Below are 23,325 nucleotides of genomic sequence, written 5' to 3'. Positions count from 1 at the left end.
TTCTATGGCTAAAGGTTCCTCCTACCAGTGAAATCACTGGTTTAGTCCATATGCATACATATAGACACACACACACACACACACACACACACATCCCCTGGCCTTAGACACTTACTAGCTGTGTGACCCTGGGAAAATCACCTAATTCTGTTTGCCTCAGTTTCCTCATCTGTAAAAGGAGCTGGAGAAGGAAATGGCAAACCACTCCAGTATCTTTGCCAAGAAAGCCCCAAATGGGGGCACGAAGAGTCGGACACAATGGAAACAACTGAACAACAACAACAAATTATATACACATACATATGTCAAGTCTAAAAAAAGTCATCTAACAATCTTTCAACACCGAAGTTTGAGAAATTGGATATTGGAACAATTAAGGTGTTGCTTCTGGCTAGCCAAGATAAGTCCCTTGAGTTGAGGTGTAAGTGGAAGTATCTGTTTTCCAGATTTTACGTAGAATAGATACTCTGGGGCCTGAGAAAAGCAGTTCAACATGACCATGAGCTTCTAAAGTACTTCTATTTAGATAACGAAAGGCATTGTGGTCTGAAGGAAAAAGTGGTTCTCTACAGCTGGAGTCTTATTCCCAGCTTGTCACTGATTAATTTAGGGAACTGGGATGTGTTTCCACCTTAGTTTCCACACATGTACAGTGTAATTACCATGTGAATAAAATTGTTTCTGAGTTCTCTGGAAGAAAAATTCCTATAACTAAATTCTACTTATGGGATAAATTTTACCTACTCTACATTATCCCTTCTGTTGCTACTTAGGTGGCCTGTCACTCTACCTGAAAACCTCCAATTTCCTTAGTAGCTGTTATCATTCATTATGAAATACCCATCCCTCTATTTCCCCCATATTCTCATACCTTTATCTCCCCAGGCCTACTCTACTCAATCTGCCTCATAATTACCCTCCTGCACTGAACCTTCTGGAATTCCCATTCTATAGCCCTATAACCTGAGACTCTTTGTTCTTAGGGTCATAGATTTAGAGCTGAAAGAGACCTTAAAAATCATCTAATCTAGCCTCCTCATTTTAGAAGTGAGGAAACTGGCCCAGAGGAGTTAAGTGACTTGACCAAGGTCATACAGGTAATCTGAAAGAACTGGGATTTAGCCCTTGATCCTCTGACCCCACAACCTCTGAACTTCTTTCACTGTAGTTCAGAGTTGGAAGAGATCTCAGGCTATTTCTGGGGCCAATCAAAAAAAAAGTCTTCCACATGAAAGCCAATTATATCCTTAAAGATTGCTATGGTGTTAGTGTTACATTAATTGTGTTCAGTGAACATTTTTTAAGCATTTATAATATGCCAGGCTTTGTCCTAGGTGCTGGGGATACCAGGACAAAGAAGTAACATTTTTTGCTCTGATTTCCCTTATTCTTCAGTTCTAGCAAATGATCTTTTTATAACATGACCTCCAGTCCTCTTACTCTCCTGGTCTTTCTCATCTGCTCTTGTTGTCTTATTCCTTTTTCATTAAGAGTGTGATGCATAGAACTGAAGAGAGCATGGCAGATGTGATTTAGCTTGGGCAGAGTATAGTAGAATTTTCCTCTCTTGTCTTCTGGACACTATATCTCTCAGTAAAGTCTAGTATAGCTTTAGATTGTTTAGCACTAATGTCACACTGTGGACCCATATTCAACCAGTAGTCCACTAAAAACCTTAGATCTTTTCCACATAGACTTTGCCATGCCTTCCCCATGCTGTACTTGTGAAGCTGATTTTTTTTCAACCCATGTCCATTTGTATCTATCCCTTAATTTAATTAGATATAGTTCTTTTTCTATTGTTAAGATCTAGGGCTTGGATTTTATCTTTCAACATGTTGATTATTCTTTTCAGCTTCCTATCATCTGAAAATTTTATGAGCATGTACCTTCTATGCCTTCATCTAAGCCTTTGATTAAAATGACTTGAGTTGGACACAGATAGATTACTGGAACACAGAATGAAGTAATTTCTTTTAAAGTGACATAAATCCATAAATGATTGTTCTCTCTTCAAGCCTTCGATGTCATCCCTTATTCACTCAACTGAAGACTTTGTTTCATACTTGACTGAGAATATAAAGAATGTGAGCTCCATTCCCCTCCCCCCTTCCCATTTCAAAACTCTTCTCCTTACCAAGACAGGCCCTTCTATATGTGCCCTTCATCCTTCCCTTCCATTTCCCCAAGAAGATTGCCCCAGCAATCATTTCTTCTTTCTAATCTTCAATCTTTTCCCTATTGTCCACAAATTCATTTAAGTCTCCTACATTTTGAAAAAAAAAACACCAATAGGGTATATAATAGAGATAATAGCCTTATGCCATTATGTTATTTCTCTTTTTGCTTTATCAGCCAAACTCCTTGAGAAAACAATCTATATTCATTCCCTCTCCTTCTGATCCTGTCTCTCTCTTCTCAGCTTTTTGCAGTCTAGCTTCTGAATCCATCACTAAATCATGCTTCCTAACAGTAGGTATAACTGAAGGTTCTGTCCTGGGCCTTCCTTTATTTTCTATACTTTCTCCCTTGGTGAACTCATCAACTCCCAGAGGTTTTAAGTATCTATTTCCATGCAGAAAACTTTCAAAGCTACATAACCAGTCCTAGCCTCTTTCTTAAGCTCCAGTCCGACATCTCTAATTGCTTACTGGCTACCTCCAATTGCATATCTTGTAGATAATGCTAACTCAACAGATTAAAAATGGAACTCCTTCCTTCCCTCAAATTTGCCTCCCTTCTGAGCTTCCCTCTTCTGTCAAGGATGCCACACTCCATTCAGTCACCTAAGTTCACAACTTTGGTGTTATCCTTGACTCCTCACTCTTCCTCATCTCCTATGACCAATAAGTTGTCATTTCTACATTCACAATGTCTCTCCCATCCATTATCCACATAGCCACTATCCTAGTACATGGCCATGTCATCTCTTACCTCGACTACTGTAATAATACTTAATCTCCCTGCCTTACATCTTGCCCTTCCATAATCTATTTTCTGCACAGCTGTCACAGTTTTTCCTGAAGTGCAAGTCTGATTTTTGTCATTCTCTTACACAATAAACTAGGAAGGCTCCTTTTTTGCTTCAAGGATCAAGCAGCTCCTCTCTTTAACCTATCTTTCCGACTTTATTAAGCATTAGTTCCCTTCTGGCACTCTATAATCCAGTCAAACTGGCATTTTTGTTGTCCCTCACATATGACACTCCATCTCTAACTCTGTGCTTTTACCGTGGCTGTCTCCCATGCCTGGAATGCATTCATACCTCATCTTTGCTTTTTAGGGTCCCTTGTTTCCTTCAAAACTCTACTCAAGGGACATCTTCTATGCCAACCTCTTTTATTTCCCCTCTCTCTTAACTCTCTCTCCCACCCATACACTTATTTTGTATTTTTGTTGCATATGAATTTCATTTTCCTTTATTTTTCAGTATGTATTCATAGATATTTGACCTCATTTGCTGAACCTGGAGCCGTATTTCCTTCTGTTATTACTGTTTTTCCTGTTGATTTATCTGTTCAAGGTCTTTGAGTTTTCTTCTTCCTGAGATCTCTGGTATTTTCAGTCTTTTTTCCTCCTCTTATTTTCCTTATCATTTACTTCCTGATGCCCTCTCCTCTGATTGTGGTTTCTTTGGGGGCTAGATCTCAAACATCTCAGGCTTCTCTCACCCTGTGTAATTCACAATTCACCAGCCAAAGTCTCTGCCCCAAATGACTTTTGGGTGGTCAGAACTGGCCCCTGCCTTAATCTTCTGTTCCTTAGTTCTCTGGCCTGGCTCTAGTAGCGGGAGCCTGTTTTCCCTGGCACTGGAAGTGTAGACTTTTCAGCACTGGTACTACCAGGTTGCAGTGCCTGGCAAGCTTTTGCTCTTGAAGGGCTGTGGACAAGAGGCTAGAGCAAACTTCTACAGCCAGGAGCCAGGCTCTGCACATCACTGGAAAGAGGGAGGGGCAACCAGGGTTTCGGGGTAGGTTTTGATGTAAGTCTATGTTATGTCCTTGGGTCTGCTAGTGCAGCCTTTCTACTGGTAGTGTGGGAGAAGGAAGAAGAGGACTCAGTGAGCTCAGGGTCAGTAAGTGTCTGTTTTTGGGTTGGGGGGGGTTACCTTCTTTTGGATTCTGGCTGCCCTAGCCAGTACTTCTTAAACTGTGGGTTGTGACCCCAAATGAGGTCATGACCCACAGTTTAAGAAGCACTGAAGAGGTTGTGAGTAGAAAAGTTTAAGGAGCCCTGTATCTAGACAATGAAGAAAGCTTGATTCTAAGGCTCAATCCACTATCTTATGATATCTTTACAACCTCCTCATTTTACAGATGAAGAAACTGAGAGGGAGAATTACTTTTTTAAAGTCACATAAATGATGAGCAACAGAACCAGTTTCTCAACTCAGGCCATCTGATGCCATTTTGAGGACCCTTCCACCAGACCAGTGTGCTGTGAAAAAACAAAGGATGATGACTTTCTCTCTCCTCAACTAGTGAGACAATACATATCCAGCAGGAAGAGAGTGGGAAATCTGGGGTTCAGGAGTAGAACACATCTGGGGAATACATCATCCATCTCAAGTAGTTGTTTCCCTATGTAATTCATTCTCTGGTCCTCGAGGAGCCAGCCAGGAAGGAGGCTTAGCACCTGCTTAGGCTTGCAAGATGGTCTCAAAGGAAACAGCCACTAGGGGGACCTGCCACTGCCTGAAGGAATCAGTGAGCTTGCAAGCAGATTTCCACCTCCCAGTAAAGAAACAGAACATCATTTATTACTTTAAAAGAACCACAAGCAACCTATACCTCACACACATTCAGTGATTCTCTCTGGAGCTAGCAATGAGGCCGACTCTACCTCTCTGCCTTCTGGACTGTGGTATACACACATCCAAGACACAAGGACCTGGAGCTCTGCTTTTTCTTCATTGTTGGCAATAAACTGATTACATCATCTCTGGTTCTGGCACTGACAGGGCCTTCGCTGTGTTCCCGAGCAGAACCAGGCCCTCAGCACCTGTTTTGTTTCTTCCTGTGTTGCAGAGAGAAGCCTGGGAAGTTAACTAAAGAAAAACAAAACAAAGAAACAGAAGAAGAAAAACAGAGAAAAGGAAAAAAAAAAGGGAGGGGAGTGTATTCCTCCTTGACAATTCCATGTGATTAACCAACTAACTGTGAAAGGAGAAAGTGATGTAGGCTTTGTCAGAGACAGAGAACCAGAGTTATTAGAGCAAAACAAACACAGGAAGAGAAAATGAAAGCTGGGGGAGAGAAAGACAAAGGCAGAGGTAGAGACTGACACAGAATAAAAGATGAAGAAAGAAACAGGGAAGGAGATAGGTGGTAGCCAGGAAACAAGGGCCAGGAAACAGGAATTAAGATTTTTTTCCTCCAACAGTCTAGAATAAAGCTAATTAGTGTCTTGGCAGAAAGTGGGACTACCTTCTCATTCCTAAAATGGAAAAAATACAAACTGTTCAAAATGGAGGAGATTTAAGATGAGCCAAGCCAGGGAGCAATGAGGATATTTCATGTTCTTTTCCAGAGGAAGAGCGGATGCAGGGCCTTACTTGCTTAGCATTTTATCCTTTGACAGTGGTCCTGCTGAATTTTAAAAATGAAGACTTACAGATAATCTACAACAGAAGTATCAGATTTGTGGCCAGTACTCCCTAGTACAGCTGAACTGGATTAAAATGTAACTGAGAAATGTTTTTTTTTAATGAATAAAAGTACAACATAGATAATGTCAGTTTCTGATTTTCTAATGTCAACTTCTGATTTTTAAATGAATAAAAGTACAACATAGATAATGTCAATTTCTGATTTTCTGATGTCAACTTCTGATTTTTAAATGAATAAAAGTACAACATAGATAATGTCAATTTCTGATTTTCCGATCTGATAGGCAACTAGGTGGTGCTGGGCCTGGAGTCAGAAAGACTCTCTGAGCTCAAATCTGGCCTCAGACACTTCCTTTTGTCATCTTTTTTATTCTTTATTACAACGGATGACTCACTGGGCAGGGGAGGTTGGAGGGACGTATTTGGAAATTGAGGTGATGAAAAAAACAGAAGACATAGCTGTGCGACCCTGGGCAAGTCACTTAACCCTATTTGCCTCAGTTTCCTCATCTGTAAAATGAGCTGGAGAAGGAAATGGCAAGCCACTTCAGTATCTTTGCCAAGAAAACCCTAAATAGGGTTAGTAAGAGTTGGACATGAATGAAAACTCAACAGCAGCAGCAAAAACCAAAAATCAATATGAGGCACCAGGGATCCATCTTTATTTGTGTTTGATTCTATTATCTACACTAAAAATAGCAACAATTAAGGTTGCATCAAGTACCACAGGAGAAACCCTGCTCAAGTCTTATGGCTGCTCTCAGTGCAGAACGCAGGACCTCCAAAAGAAGCTCGACAGGGACCCACTTTCATGTGTTTCTGCTGCAAGTCATTATTGTAACTGGAGGGTTGACAAAGGTATGGGGAGAATCCATTCCCTTTTCCCCCAGAAGCCCGAGGGAGAGAAAGTTTAGAGAAAATAGAAGGGTCTAAAAGTGAGTGGCTCTCTCTCCAGCTCACTCCAAAGAGGAGCAAGGATTATCCAACCAGCTTGCATTCACTTTGCCTCTCATCTTCTGCACAGCCCTAGTCACTGGAGGCCATCCGTCAGTTTCCTCTTTCATTCCAGCAAGACATGAAGGTGCATATCTACTTCCACGGAGCAAGAGTCCATGCCCTATAATCTCATAAAATAAAAGGAGGTAGTCAACAAATTGATCAGGTTTCCCCTGATCACTCCTGGTACACTAAGGAAAGGAAACTTGCATAGGTGGAGGACTATGGGTGTGGCATATTACATATGCTGTCAGGCATAGTAAGAGTATTGGTTGGTTTTATTGAATTCCCTTTTGTCATCTTTTTTATTCTTTATTACAAAGGATGACTCACTGGGCAGGGGAGGTTGGAGGGATGTATTTGGAAGTTGAGGTGATGAAAAAACAGAAGACATCAGTACTTTTTTTTTTGTTTTGTTTTTAGACAATTGAGGTTAAGTGACTTGGCCAGGCTTCTGCATTTGAACTCAGGTCTTCCTGACTTCAAAGCCGGTGCTCTATCCACTGCGCCACCTAGCTGCCCCAGAGATCAGTACATTTTAAAAGAGGAATAAAAACAAGCAAAGACTGACCAGATGGGGAGAGAAGCTCAGCAATCACATACAAGAGGAGCTAGCCCCTTAGATTTTGGTCACGAAACGATAGAAACCATAAGTCTCACATTATCAGAACTTTAAAAATAAGGTGGCAATTTGGATGAAGAGACAAAAGAGAAAGCAGGTAGAGCATCTAGAAGAACAGAATAGAATCAGCCGTTGTAATCCAACAACTTTTTTTTTTCCATTCTTTGGCAAGCAATCCGTGTTTACAGGAGTCAATGACAAAGTTTTGTACTGGTAGGACAGAGTCAGGTGAAAGGAACAGGGAAATCTCTAGGACTCTGAGACTTACTAACTCCAGGAGCCTTTATGGACCCAGTAATGTCTTACATCTGTGGAGTCCCACTTACCTTTGGAGCCCCAAATATTTTACAAACACCTAATCCTTTGCATTTATAGGACATTTTTCTTCCAGTGAGCTCATAGCCCTTAAAGTATATAAGCTGTAACTCCATTGGCAAACATTTTCCAAATAAAATTTTTGTTTCAGAAACAAATGTTTACTTGGGTGTATCTGGATTGGCAGTTACTATTGGAAACCTTTTGTATTGTTAGGACAACAGATCTTTTTTTCCTCAAGATTTTCCATTTGTTGCTTCAGTGGGAAAGTGCTACCTGGAGAAAACATCTCTGCCCCGGCATTTGTGCACTCACTCAAAAATCATTAGTCAACAAAAATCCAATTCAATTCAGCAAGCATTTTTTAAGCTCCTATTATGTGTTAGGTGTGAGGTTCTGGGTTCATAAAGAGAAAAAAAATAGACTCTGCCCTCAAGGAGTTTACATTCTAATGGGAGACTAAAAAGGACCCAGATCAGTAAATACAAAGCAATTTAGAGTAAAATGAAAAGGGTATTAACAAATGGGGGAGGGGGAATATAATTGTAGGAAGTATACATACATTTGATTTGTTTCCATCACTGCCATTTTCAAAATGTTCATCAGTCAACAAACATTTATGAAGTTCCTAATATGTGTCACACACTGTGCTGAGAACTGAGGGTACAAAGAAAGGCAAAAAACACTCGTTTCAAGGAGCTCACAGCCTATTGGGAGAGACAAAATGTAAACAACTATGTATACATAACGTAATATAATAATATATATAATTACATATAATATGTAGGTATGTATCTGTATGTAGGAGTGTGTGTGTGTATGTGTGTGTATGTATATATATGTACCTATGTATATAGAAACATTCTGCTGGCACAATTGCCATGATATCCTTATTCCTGGTGGTTTTCTGACTTTATATAATATAATCATAAAATAAAATAATAAAAATGTACAAGATAAATTGGAGATAATCAACCAGGGGAGGTACTACTATTAAGCAGGAATCAGGAAAGTCTTCTTATAGAAGGTGGAATTCTTAGCTGGGACTTGGAGGAAGCTGGGGAAGCCAGAAGATGAGGAGGGAGAGAATTCCAGGCACGGGAAGAGAGTCAGTGAAAACGCCCACAGCCTGAGAGATGGAGTGTCTTACGTTGGCAACAGCTAGGAGGTCCCTGTCACTTGATCATAGACAATATATAGAGAAAAGTAAGATGTGAGAAGAAAAGTAGGAGGGGGATAGGTTATGAAGGGCTTTGAATGCCAGATGATTTTACATTTGATCCTGGTGGTGATAGGGAACCAGTGGAGTTTATTGAGTGGGGGGAGGGGGTGACCTGGTAAAACCTGCACTTTAGGAAGATCACTTTGACAGTGGGATGCCTGTGGGTGTTGGAGATGGGGGGAAGACTTGAGGTAAGAAGACCGACTAGAAAGTCGTTGCAGTAGTTCAGGCATGAAATGATAAGAGATGTTAGGGAGGCAGAATCGACAGGCTTTGGCAACAGATTGGATGTGTGTGTGTGTGTGTGTGTGTGTGTGTGTGTGTGTGTGTGTGTGAGAGAGAGAGAGAGAGAGAGAGAGAGAGAGAGAGAGAGAAAGAGAGAGAGAAAGATACCTTTTAGCTTTTAATTTGCACCCAATCCCCTTCAGATAAAGCAATCATTCATAATTTATAGAAGTATACTTTGAGACACTGAGAATCATGTCACTGTGGACTCAGTACTGTAGATAACATTAGAAGAGGCAAAAGCAAAGCTTTTGCCCACAAGGAGTTTATAATGTACTTGAGGAGACAATATTATAATTTGACATATGGGAAAAATAGATCATAGATCATGAATAATCAGCACTAGATTGTGTAGTCCAGAAGATAAGTGCCATAGGAAGTCAGAGAAAAGACCTCTACAGGAAATATTTCTCTCAGTCCTTCAGATTTCTCTGTAAAGGGAGTTGGGCTAGGTCAGGTGCTCTTCACCTTTTTGTGTCACAGCCACCTTTAGCAGTCTGGTGAACCCTGGATCCTTTCTCAGAACAGTATTTTAAAATGAGCAAAATAAGATACACAGGGTTACAAAGAAACCAATTGTATTGAAATAAAGTTGTGCTATTTTCCTATCCAAGTTCACAGATCCCCTGAAATCTATCAACAGTCAAGAACCCCTGGATTCTAAGGCTCCTTTCAGCTCTGACTTTTTGTGGAAAGATAAATGTGGGCTGAAATGGTTAGGTAAGACTCAGTGGTAGACGTGAGATTTAAGATGGTACTTGAAAAAAGTGTGCAATTTTGACTTGGCAGTGAGGAATAGAGAGAACATAAATGTGAAAGGCAGGGAGAGGGAAATCATAGACTCACTAGAGAACTTTCATTATGTCTGACATGATCACACAAATAAATCACTGACCTGGGATGACAGCCTTCTGCAACTGTTCCCTCATCCCCTGGACTGCTCAGCCTTTGTGGCCAGAGCCAAACAGCAGCTAGGAACAGGAAGGAAGGAGGAAATATGCTGCCAGATAAATATTGCTGAGCTGCCCCAAAAGTACCCTCTTGAGAGGATGTCTTATTGTTTGAGACATCAAAAACAGATGCCATTTAGTGAATTTTCAACATCCTAAGCTGAAGTCAAATTTTCTAGGAGAATCTAATTATAACTGCTGCCTCTACATTGTGATTAAATATAATTAACAAGGACAAGCCATTAAAAGTCAGAAAACCATGAGGAATAAGAATATCATGGCAATTGTGCCAGCAGAATTGTTGTAAGCTGGCAGACTCCTTGAATAGTACCTAGCTACCCACTGTGTTTGGTGCAATGTGGGACATTCAGTTACTAATTTATACGTATCTATTTATATATTTTATATTTATGTACAAATATATTTATATTCACATATGTTATAGAAAATGTATTTATATGTTTATAATAGATAAAATATGTAGATGAACATATTTGTTGTTACATATTTTATATATTATTTCAGTGTATATGCATTCACATATACTTACACATATACACATACATACACGTACATGTACATGCTCACACATACACATATGCACACACATGCATACACATTCATGTTTATACACACATACATGTGTGTGTGTGTGTGTTAGGTGGCAACATCCCATTTATTTCAGTCCATGTTTTACCTACAGTTCTGTTGGCATGTAATCCATGGCCCAAATGTAATCTAGAACCTGAAGCTCTGGGTGTATAGGGAATGGGTTCAATCTTGAGCCATGCTTCCATATCATTTTTTAAAATTTATGTCCCCACCTAGAATCTGTCCTGGGAACATTAGAATTTGTGTCATGATTCAGTCTTTCAGAAAAAAGTAAAAGGGTCCTCAGCTCTGTGAAAACATTCAAGTGTCCCTCTTCTCAGGGTTCTATACTGTCCTCCAGACGTACAGGGCCAGCCTGTAGTTGAAGTCCCGCCTGGAAGGTAAACACATTTGGGGCTGCTAGAGAAGCAAACTCCTTCCCGTCAGGCTTGCATAGTGTGCATGCCTCACAGCAGCAGTGAGGGCAAAGTCTGCGCTTGTACCTCCATGTCCTGCCTCAGCTCCTTGTTTCTCCTAGGGCTGTGGGGACATGTGATCACTCCTTTTCTCTCTCGGGAGCTTGGCTCAGGAACTCAAATGGAGCTTCTCTTTTCTTTTCTCTTCTCCTTTTAATTGATGTTTTAAAAATAAAATATCACTGTCAATTTTCAGTAACGTCTCCTTCCCCCATAGACTTACCCTTGGCAACAAAGAAAATCCATTAAGCAAAGCAAATTGACAACTGACCGTATCTGACAGAATATGAAGCATTCTACATCACAATCCACAGCCTCTCTAATGAGAAAAGCAAAGTGGGTTTTGTAATCAGTTATCTAATAATGACAGCTAGAATTTATAATGTAACAGGTACAGTGATAAGCACTTCACAAATATTATTTCATTCAATCCTCACGACAACCCTGAGAGGTTAGGTGCAATTATTATCCTCACTTTGCAGTTGAGGAAACTGAGGCAAATAGAGGTGCCCAAAGTCACACAGGTAGTAAGTGCTCGGGACATTATTTCATTCAATCCTCACGACAACCCTGAGAGGTTAGGTGCAATTATTATCCTCACTTTGCAGTTGAGGAAACTGAGGCAAATAGAGGTGCCCAAAGTCACACAGGTAGTAAGTGCTCGGGACTGGATTTGTGCTCAGGTCTTCCTGACTCTAGGCCCAGTGTTCTATCCAGAGTGCCACCAAGATGGAGTCAGTTAATCTAGAATAATTATCTGGAAATAAGGTTGATCATTACATTAATCTAAATTCAGATGTCTCTTTCTGTGTTGCTTCTTTTACGTGGTCTTTGTTTATTTTGTTTTCTGCTTTCTTCAATCTATCTTAGTTCATACACCCTGTGATTTCATTGACATATAGAACTCCTGCATAAGGAAATGCCCTACCAGTTGGCACCTTCTTTCTAGTCTTAGAAAGAGCTGCATAGAGTAGAAGTAAAGCAGGTTGTTCAGAGCCGCACAGACAATTCTGTGTCACAAGTAGTAGCGGACACAGGTCTTCTTCTGATTGAGGTCAGCCCTCTCTATTTTAAGTCATGCTGCCTCACATAAGGTCATAGAAATGCTCCAAAATTTTCTTGTAGTTATCATTTCTTGTGGCTGAAATAAAATTCCATTGCATTCATATTCCACAATTTGTTTACTCAGTTCCCAATCAATGAATGCCCACTTTACTTCAAGGGGTGTGTGTGTGTGTGCGCGCATGTGTGTGTGTGTGTGTGTAAGGCCGGTGAGACTCCAGCAAAAGATTAAAGTCTTCAGAAGCTGAAAGAAAGAAACACTAAAAGGTAAAAGGGAAAGTCATTAGACACAAATTATATATTCTCCACTCTACCTAGAGGGGTAAGAGACTTGAATACCTTGACTGTGTCTCATGAAGAAGCCAGCAAGATAGTGAACTATGTCTCTGGGGCTGTGATTCTCAAAAGGACCCGGGTCCTGTTGTTCTGCTGTTCAGTTGTGTCTGACTCTCCGTGACCCCTGTATGGAGTGGTTTGCCATTTCCTTCGCCAGTGGATTAAGATAAACAGAAGTTAAGTGGCTTGTCCAGAGTCACACAGCTAGTGAGTGCTGAATCTGAACTCAGGTTTTCCTGACTTCAGGCCCAGCTCTCTATCTAAGCCACATAGCTATCTCCTTTCAGGAGTAAGAGAGGCCAAAACTATTTTTATAATAATACTAAGAAATTTTTATTTCAAATACAATACATATTAATGAATAAAACTTATATAAACAAAAGGGGGAGGCTAGGTGGTTATAGGTAGTACTACATTTGGTAACACACACACACACACACACACACAAACTACTACTACGAAAATTTTGGTTGAATCGTACACCACTTGCTTGGAGTTTATGCCAAGAAGTCCTTAAAACTGTATCAAGGGGTTTGACCAATGGAATTCTTTCTTTTTGGGGGGAGACTTGGTCTATTTCTTTCTCTACACTTCTTCTCCATGGCTTCCAACTCTGAGGTCAAAAGTTATACCACAACCAAATAGGTGGTGCTATAAATCTGAAGGATTATATGTGTCCTTATTTGAGGTTAGACTCTCACAAAGATGGATATGTCCACATCCATCAGGGAGACATAAAGTCATAGTGTCAATGGAGTATCTACACCTTTCACATGTTCAAAGCCAAAACAAAAGCTTTATGTTTTAACCTTGTTAAATTGAACAATTTATTCCTGGTCAAACTCTCTACATTGATGAAATGCCTGAACTTCTGACTGTGATGTTTAAAAAGGTTTGAGAGACATAATTTCTAGGCAACTTAATCATTTTGTTAATAATGCCAGCATTTTAATAAAAGGATAGTCATTTAGCCATCTCTCTCTTAGACCAAAAATAAACATGGCAGGCAGATTCATGCCTTATATACCCATTGGAAGAGGGGTGTTCCTGAATGTGGCATTCAACTCTGATTGGTTAACAGTTAATGCAATGTTACAATGAGGAGTTGGATCTGAACTTTGATTATGTCATTTACTTCCAAGTTAGCCCCAGACTTGGGCAATCTATTCAAGTAATTTATCCCTCCCCAAACCTGAGTAGAACACAATGGCCGTTCCCCCTGGATGGGGTCTGGATAGAGGAGAAGGTTAGCTCAACCTTCAGTGACTGAGGTCTTGAAAGGAGGATAAAAGAAAAAAAGGGGAAGTCTGAATCTTCCCAAATCATTGGTTATTATGAATCATTTCTCTCCTGACTCATAAGTAATCAGAGTTAATATGAATTCAGTATGTGATAAATGCAGAAGATTCAAATGCATGGTGTACCACAAGCTCAATGCGACACAACAATGCAGTGGGCATCCAAAGAGGATAACAGAATCTTGGGCTGCTTTAAAGTAAACATGGGTTCTGAGGTTAAGGAATTGACAATAGCACCATTTTATTTTGTCCTGGTCAGATGTGGAGTAAAGTGTACAGTTCTGGGTGCCACATTTGAGGAAGGACGCTGATAAGCTAAAGATGAGGGAGAGTGGAAAGCAGCCAGGATGGTGATGGGCCATGAGTTCATGAGTCTTAGGCCAGGCATACTAGCACCCGATACAAATTCACCCTCTGTTGACATTGAATCATTGAGGCAGAACATTTAAAAATGAAACATAATACCCTTTTATTAAAAACAAACAAATATTCTATAGAGATAGCCAAACACTCAGTAAGGATATACAAACACTCAGCATATACATACAAGTATAGATATACAGCTCCTGGGGTCCCTTGTGAGGCACCTCTTCCCCACAAGCACCCAGGTCAATAACAACAGCTGGCACTGAAATAAAAACAGTTGGTCAAATGGAAAAAGCTACTTTCTTTATCTGACATAGATTAACATGAAATCCCTCCCTCCCTCCCCCAAAAAAGCATACTATCTTGATAAGCGTGTCGTAAAATCCGATTTCCTTGCACGTCATGACATCACCTCCCTGATGTCACGGTCCTCTTCAAGAACAAAGGACAAACAGCGACCCCTGTGAGTGGTATAAGAGCTGCCCACTGGGGACCCAGCCGGAACTGGCCAGCTGGGCAACACAGGTCTGTCTTCCTTCCTTGCTTCCTTCCTTCCTTCCTTCCTTCCTTCCTTCCTTCCTTCCTTCCTTCCTTCTTTCCTTCCTTTCTCTCTTTCTCTCTCTCTCTCTCTCTCTCTCTCTCTCTCTCTCTCTCTCTCTCTCTTTCTTTCTTTCCTTCTTTCTTTCCCTTTCCTACCGGTGATCTGCCCAAAGGAATGTAAATTTTGATCTCTGAAACCTTGCAAGATATCTTGGGGCTTACGGGTTAGATTTTTTTTTTCCTTAAAGGCATAAAATCATTAACATCATGCAGTCTTATGAGCCCCTTAGAGGCCAAGATTTGGCTAGATAAATACAGTTACTGATATGGTGCCCCCATGACCTGGAAAATCTGTGTAAAATTTTTTGGCCCTCCATACAAGAGAAGTCTGAATTTTTTCTTTTCCTTTTTTGAGGGGTTTACAGTATCTTATTGTAAAATTTAGATTAAGTGTTTGGTCATAGGCTCTGTATCATCTGCCGGCTTTCACATGTCATCTGTGGCTTCTGCAAAACTCCCCAAGAATTCCCATTTAATTCCTTATGCCGACCCACAATATATTGAAACTTCAATATATTGAAATTGCGATGGGGAAAGTTGTGATACGGAAGAGATAACTATAATACTTAAGACATGGTGTAAGAGAATCAGAAGAGAAACTAGGATTGTTTAGTATGGAGAAGAGAATACTAAGAGTGGAAACATTATAGCTGTCTGTAAGTATTTGAAGGACTCACACAGAAGAGAGATTAGACATGTTCTATTTGTCACCATAGTGCAATATCAGAAGTACTGAGTGAAAGGTGCAATGATGCCACTTTAGGCTTGCTGTCAGGAAGAACTTCTGAGCAATTAGAGCTGCCCCAACATGGAATGTGCTACTTTGGGAGTTAGTGTTCCACACCTCTGGACCATGTAAAGCAGAGAGTGTACTTGGCTTTGATCCAAACTTTTCATCATACTGATTAAGAAACTGAGGTCCGAGGAGTTAACTGGCTTGTCCAAAGTCACACATTCTTATTCCTAAATAAAAAGGTGATTCAAGTTCAAGTATTTACAATGACATCTGGGAACACAAGCCAAGGGGGCATCCTTTGCCCTCATCAGGATCACAGATTTAAAGCTGGAAGGGATCCTTTCCAGTCCAACCTCATTTGCAAATGAGGAAGCATCTTCAGACGTCAAATGAAGAGGCCAGGAGGGTTGGGGTCCCAGGCCTAATGCTCATCCCTCTCTTACTTGTCTGGACAGACTCTAGAAAAAGGTCAACATACCTCTTCCTTCCCTTATCCCTGTACTGGGTTTTTTATATCCACTCTTTTCCGTATAAATATGCAAGGTCTGATTTCCTACATAAGGAAAAGACAAAAATGAAAGGAACACATCCAGTGCTCTGGACTATTGATGCTGTCATTAAAGTGAGGATACATAGGTATCCCTTTTCTTTGGTAGCAACTCTTTAAAACTATATCAATGGTAAAGCAAGTGTTGCCCTGTTCTGCTTTGGTGGAAGGAGTTTCCTCATCCAGGGAGTTCCAGGCACCAATGACATCACAGATATAAATTAGAAGCAACATGCAAATGCAAGGCAACTTCCTTCCAAGGAAATCCTTCTCTCAGTGCCAACCAGCTAGAAAAGATCTTTTGAAAAGCCCAATTGCACATCAGAAAATACTAGTTAAGTACCAGAAAAGATTTTTTTCCAGTTGAATCTGTCACTGGTAAAGCTAGACCTTTAGTACCTTTCCAATTTCTTTCTTTCGCACTTCTCATTTCTTCCTCCCAGCCTCATTTCTCTCCCTATCCAGGAGCTTCAGGGTTTGTAAGCTGCCCATGGTCCCTCTTGTCACTGAGCAAAAGATCTAGAAACTAATTCACACACAAGTATTTGTGATCTCTAGAACCTCAGAACACTAGAGCTGGAAGAAACTCACAGATCCTCTAGTTCACAGGTTCCCAGTGGTATTTTTGGTTTCCTTTCAATAGTGACAACAAACATGTGTTGTGAATCTCTACTCATAATATTCTTATAGGTTTATTCAGTGTTTATAATAATTACATTGATAATTTTGCCCCCCCTCCAAATTAAAATTTACATTATGAAATTATGAAGTATAAAGTTTATTCTACATATAATTATGAAAGCCGTAACTATAAAATTGTAAAACTCTGATTATAAACTAATTATGAATATTTTATATGGGACATTCTTTAAGACTTAAGAGAAGTAATCCAGCAAGACTTCACATACTTACTATTATCTGCAAGGCTTAATATTAAATTTCTTTATTTCATAAACTTTGTGGAATATCGATAACATTTAAAGGGAATAAGTTACAACTTGGAAGGTGTTAAACATTATATAACAATCATGCATACATTTAATTTCAATGTTGTACTTTTTTATTTGAACAAAGATTTGCAATATTTGGCTGAATATCAGACAAACCCAGTCTTAGATTTATTGTTGCACTGTGTTCATTTCTGCATTTTGATATAAAGCAAGAATAAAGTGAAAATGCTTGCTTGTACAAAAATGTGGTAGAAAATGGTAGGAGAATTTTACAAGCTCTCTTGCTGAAGCTGTCCTCACGTGTAAGGGTTTTAGTCTCAAGAATGAGTGGTGCTTACTGGATAGCATAGAAACGGCAGTATAGCTTTGGATAGTGGCAAAATCGAGGGTGAGCTGAAGAGCTTAGGAATGTAGTTTGTAGTACTGGATGCCCTTAGATGCCTGCTTACTTCTCCTATAGATAGAAAATGATATTAAGCAAGCTTTAAAGCAATAATTTGCTGAGAACTATTTCCCTCATCACTCAAACAGGCTGTCTCCCCACTACAATCCTTATTAAACATCTCTGGAATTGGAAGGACTTTAAGCAAGGGTAGAATAGAATTCAATTTAATTTAGCAGACATTGGTTAAGTACCTATTGTATGTCAAGCAGCGTACTAGGTTATGGGGATACCAAGAATAGTCCCTGATCTCGAGGTGTTTATTGGGAGAAAATAATTTGTAAATAAATTTTTAGAAAAGAAAGTATGTCAATGACTAAAAATATTAGGACAAACCTCATGTAGGAGTGGTTCCTGAGCTGCATGGAGTAGAGGTGAGGAGGGACTACTTAAGCAAAAGTACAGAAGTAAGAGATGAGATGTACTTTATGGAAACAGCTAGTGGTAAACTTTGGAGGCATCTTTAAGGTCCTCTAGTCCAACCACTCATTTTATAGAAGAGAAAACTGAGGCCTGGAAGAGTAAAGTAGGTTGCCCCAAGATACGTTAAGTATAAGGGTTCTTTTTTTACCCTAAAACCAGTACTTTGGTGGTAATGAGGAGTAGGGCCCCTCTCCCTGGCCTTTGATATCTTATGGGTAGAGCAATTCACTTTTTAGCCAACGTTGAGTTGCTGTAGAGCAAAGGACTAAATTTCTCATCCCCTGTCCCTTGCTCTGGCTAATATTACATAGGCAGGTCACAATGATGTCCTGACCTCTTCTATAAGTTTCCTTGGAGCTTCAAGATTTCACCTGTCCTTTTCTCTAACAAGGGATTATCAGACTTTTTTAGAGAGCCTGTGTGGTCTCCAATTCATCTCAAGGATAGTGGAGTGGGGATTAGAAACATAGACTGCAGTGTTCCCTGAAGTTTCCTGTTCTCCTGATTGGACATAAACTCCCTTCACCTCACAAAGTCCCCTTTGGGTTCCACTGAAGGACAATAAAAATTAATAGTAACAACAACAATGAACTAGCATTTATATAGTGCTTTACAAATGTTTTCTCATTTAATCTTCACAACAACCGTGGGAGGTAGAAGCTATTGTTATCCCCTTTTTACAGATGAGGAAACCAAGGCAGGCAAAGATTGAGTGACTTGTCCAAGTTCACACAACTTGTAAGCATCTGAGGTAGACTTTGAATTCAGATCTTCCTAGCTTCAGGTTCAGGACCCTAGCCATTGCTCCATTTACACAGCATCTCTTCAGACCATTAACACTAGAAAAATGTCCCTTACCAGTGAGAACAATAGAGATATCTTGGCCAAAATCATCTGGAAAAGCCAATGCCCAATGGAGGAGGAGAGTATATGCTTCCAGACTGGATATTGGGCCTAAATTGATAGAAGCACTCCAAAGCCTGCCTAATACAAAGGATGAGTTACTGGTATCTGGGATAACTTTCTAGATGCCAACAGAAGGCAGGGACAAAGTGGCCATTGTCTGACTTCTGAGTTCTGTTGGAGTATAACTCAAAACTGGCTCAATGTATCTGTGCTGCCTCCTGGGAGAGACAAGGATAAACAGAGGATTCTGGGAGAGTATTGTCATTAGTAAACTGGTCCAGATCAATGACATACATGGATGGCTAGGATTTCCTGTTCTCTTGGATTCAAAGGACTCTGTTCAGACCTGGATTCTGCCACTTATTACCTATGTGATCTCTGGGACCCAGTTTTCTCGTCTGTAAAATGGGGGAAGGGATTTTGAACTAGATGCCCCACAAGGTCTTTCCTAGATCTTCATCTAATCCTACTTCAGACTATTGAGGCTTAGTGTAGGCATCATAGTAGGGGACTACAGTGAAGTAATGTTTGTTATCTAACTGGTTCAGGGCTCAGACTTGCTTGGTTGTGTCTACCAAAATGGGTCCTGTACCCCTAAAATACCTCTTAATGCCCAAGGAACAGTGATTTCCTTGGTGTGGGGAGCTCCCTCGATCTTTCTTATGCCTTTAGGAGATGGTGTTTGGGAGCTGCTATAGGTGAAAAGGCTGCTAGGTGGCGCAGTGCATAGAGTACAGGGCCTGAAGTCAGGAAGACATCTTCCTGAGTTCAATCTGGCCTCAGACAGCTGTGTGACCCTGAGCAAATCACTTAACCCTGTTTGCTTCAGCTTTGTCATCTTCAAAATGAGCTGCAAAAGGAAATGGCAAACCACTCCAGTATCTTTGCTAAGAAAACTCCAGATGGGGTGATGAAAAGTCGAACTCAACTGAAACTACCAAACAAAAGCAACAATAGGTGAAGAATTCATCACTCTTGTGATCAAGCTATTGATTAGCCTCTCTTAACTTAGCTATCCTGGTTGTCAGATGAAAGAATTGAATGATGTCCATCTCTGAGACAAGAGATGTTTCTCAGTATCCCTAATTTCATTTAATGCCTCCCTAACGTGCCAATTTTTAAGGAAAGCCTTTCCAGTTCTCTCTAGTTGTAAGTGCTCTCCCCTTTGAATTTGTATGAGCTCACTTCTCTATCTACATGTTGTACCAGCCACATACATCTCCCCTCCTCACCCTCCAAATTAAAGGTAGGCTCCTCAATGGCTGTCTTTTGTATCCCAATGCCTGTAACAGAGTGAGTAGTTCATAAAATGCTTGTTTGGACTTAACTGAAAGGTATCTGAGGGCAATGTTAAAAACTTTCCCTAGTAAAACACACAAGAATTCTTCAGAACAATAGGGATGGGAATTGAGGTGCTGCCTGGCCTTTGCATTCATGGGTACTAAAGAAGAAAGGACATTAGACTGTGCAGTCAACTAGACCTTACTCAATATGACAAAAGAAAATTCTTTTGAAAATCATAAAAGGTGGTGAAGATCTTCTAATTACCAAATCTAATGACACCTACTTTATTTTTATCCTTCTTGACCTCTCTGTAGCATATGACAGGTTTTTTTTTTTTTTGTTTTTAGTTTTAGTTTTTTTGGAGGCAAATAAGGTTAAGTAACTTGCCCAGGGTCATACAACTAATAAGTATCTGAGGTTGGATTTGAACTCAGGTCCTCCTGACTCCAGGGCCAGTGCACCACCTAGCCGTCCCTAGCATATGACACTATTGATCATTTTTTTTCCCTCCTGTATTGTGATCCTGCTCTCTCTTGGTTTCTCCTCCTCCCTGTCTCATTTTTCCTTCTCAGTATTGTTTGCTAGATCTTCATCCAGGTCATGCCCAGTAACTGTGGGTGTCTCCCCAGGCTCTGCTCCAAGCCCTTTCCTTTCTATACTCTATCACATTGCCTTTCTTGCGTTCAATGATCAATTATGCAAATAATTCCCAGATCTATTTGTCTAGCCCTATTCTCTTTTGTGAGTTCCAGTCCCATATGCCTACGGACATTTCCAACGTGATGTCCTGTAGGCATCTCTAACTCGTGGTTTACAAAACAGAATTCATCATCATTTTCTCCAAACCTTTCCTTTTCCCAGACTTTCTTATTACTGTTGATGGCACTAGCATCCTTCTAGTCACACGGGTTCACACCTTTGTTGTCATCTGGACTCCTCCCTTTCACTGGCTCCATCTATCCTTTCTATTATCCCTGGTATATGTCTCCTCTCCACTCACACAGCCTAGTTCAGTACGGCTTCATCTCTTGCCTGGATGGTTGCATTAATCTTCTGGATGATCACTGCGCTTCAATCCTCCTCCACATAGCTGCTGATGTATTTTTCCTAAAGCGTGGGTCTGAACAGGTTTCTCCTATACTCAATTATCATTTAAATCTCTTCACAACACGGTCTCTGCTTACCTTTCCATTTTTTTTTTACATTCTTTCCCCCTCCATACCCTCTATAGTCCAGCCATATTGCCCTATTTGCTGTTTCTTTGTATGCTCCATTTGATCTCATGCCTCCTGTGCCTTCACACTATCTCGTGCCTGGAATGCTCACCCTCTCACTCTGACAACGCCTGGCTTCCTTTAAGACTCAGTTCAAGTGCCCCGTTCTGTAGGAAGCCTTTCCTGGTCCTCCCAGCTTCTAATGCCACCTTCCACTTACTCTGCATTTGTATCGTATATACTGATTTCCATATATTGTCCCTCCCATTAGAATGTAAGCTCCTAGAAGGCAGGAACTGTTTTTATTTTTGTATCCCCGGTTATTGGTACAGAACAAGCACTTAATAAATGTTTGCTGATTATTTGATGAATTCCTGACCACTGACCTAATTCCATTAGGCCAGATATTAGCTGAACTATTTTGTAAAACAAAAATCCAAAGTGAGGCTCTCATGAAGATAACTGTGGGAACATCCCAGGGCCTGATTAGGACACCACCACCACGGGCGCAATAGGAGGTCGCCATCTGCTGGACAACTGAAGACAGTAGACTTTGGGAAATAAAGAGCAACGGAGGAAGGGAATGCTAATGAGAAGTTATCCGAAGAGTGTCAGGAGAAGGTAAGTGTTGGGGAGCCACACTAGATACAACACCTGCTGGGATACTATCCAGGTGTAAGTAACTGATGCTACTCTGGAGGAGGTTTGCTAAAAGGCAGAGTTCTGTTGTAAGCCATCTCTGTTTTCTCTAACCAGTAAATAGACCTGTTCCTTCTTTGAGCTTTGTGAACTGTGTGCTTTCAAAGAAAATTGGTGACATCACACTGGGTAGAGTCAGAGAGTAAAGTTCCTAGATCATCTGAGTGGAAAAAATGAGCCAGAGAGGTGAGCAATCTCTCAGAGTGTACCTGGGAGTGTCTCTGCCATAAGGATAACAAGAGGATAAGAGAGTTATCTTGAAGTGGTCATAGTCAAGATGAGTCCTGGTGTTTTTTACCTCAGCATTGCATAGCACTTTAAGGTTTACAAAGCACTTAATCTCAAGTGGTCTTGACAATAACCCTGTGAGGAAAATGCTATTATTATTCCCCTGTTGCAGATCAGGATACTGAGCCTCAGACAGTTTAAGGACTTCTCCAGCGTCACCTGTAGAAATACTAGGTATTAATAATAATAATAATTGTTGCTATTATAGCTAAAATGTATACGGTACTTATGAATGTATAGTATGGCAATATCTATTAAAATCTTGTTCTTAAATTTTTGTGGCTCAAGTTTTTATTGAGTGATTATTGTTAGTCAAGCGTAAGTGAATACTTGGGATGTCCAGAAGGACCAATGTGGAGAAACCATTCATAACCTTTGAACTATCTACATATGTGGGAAAAGAAAAAAGTACACATCATCCCCATTGTCCCCTCTACTACTAGAACTTTCCTGAAGCTGCTTTTGGGAAGTCTATAGAGATGAGTCTGCATCCCATACTTTGATTACAAAAAACCAAACATTTTATCAACCTATACAATAGCTTTTGCCAAATACTAAAAGTGAAAGAATAATAGCAGGATAGAGACTAGCCCCAAGAACATTTTCGAACTCCAATGAATTTAAAAATCAAAATGAAATGATGATGATAATGACAATGATGAGAAATACATAAAGCTTTGGTATTTATTAAAAAAAATTCCTCACAACAGATCTATGAAGTGGTGCTAAAATAATTATTTCCATTTTATGAATGAAGGGACTCTGGAGAAGGCATTTAACTTCTCTAGTCCTCTGTAACATAGCTAGTAAAAACTTTAGAGATGTGAGTTGAATGTGGATTTATTATATTTAAATTCAATACTCTTTCCAGCTGTGGGGGCCATTTCCAGTTATCCTGATCTGTATCTTGTCATTGGACCCAGATGGCTCTGGAGAAGAAAGTGAAGCTAGTGACTTTGCACAACTTTCCCTCACTTAAATCCAATTCATTTACAAGTCATGGTGTCACCTTCCTGATGCCATAGTCCTCTTTGAAAATGAAGGACAAACAACAACAACGATATGGTATGTACTATCTCTCAGGTACTGTGCTAAGCACTTTACAATTA

This window comes from Phascolarctos cinereus, unplaced genomic scaffold, assembly GCF_003287225.1.
Source record: "Phascolarctos cinereus isolate Bilbo 61053 unplaced genomic scaffold, phaCin_HiC Scaffold_2;HRSCAF=192, whole genome shotgun sequence".
Taxonomy (NCBI): domain Eukaryota; kingdom Metazoa; phylum Chordata; class Mammalia; order Diprotodontia; family Phascolarctidae; genus Phascolarctos; species Phascolarctos cinereus.
This window is presented reverse-complemented; position numbering follows the sequence as displayed.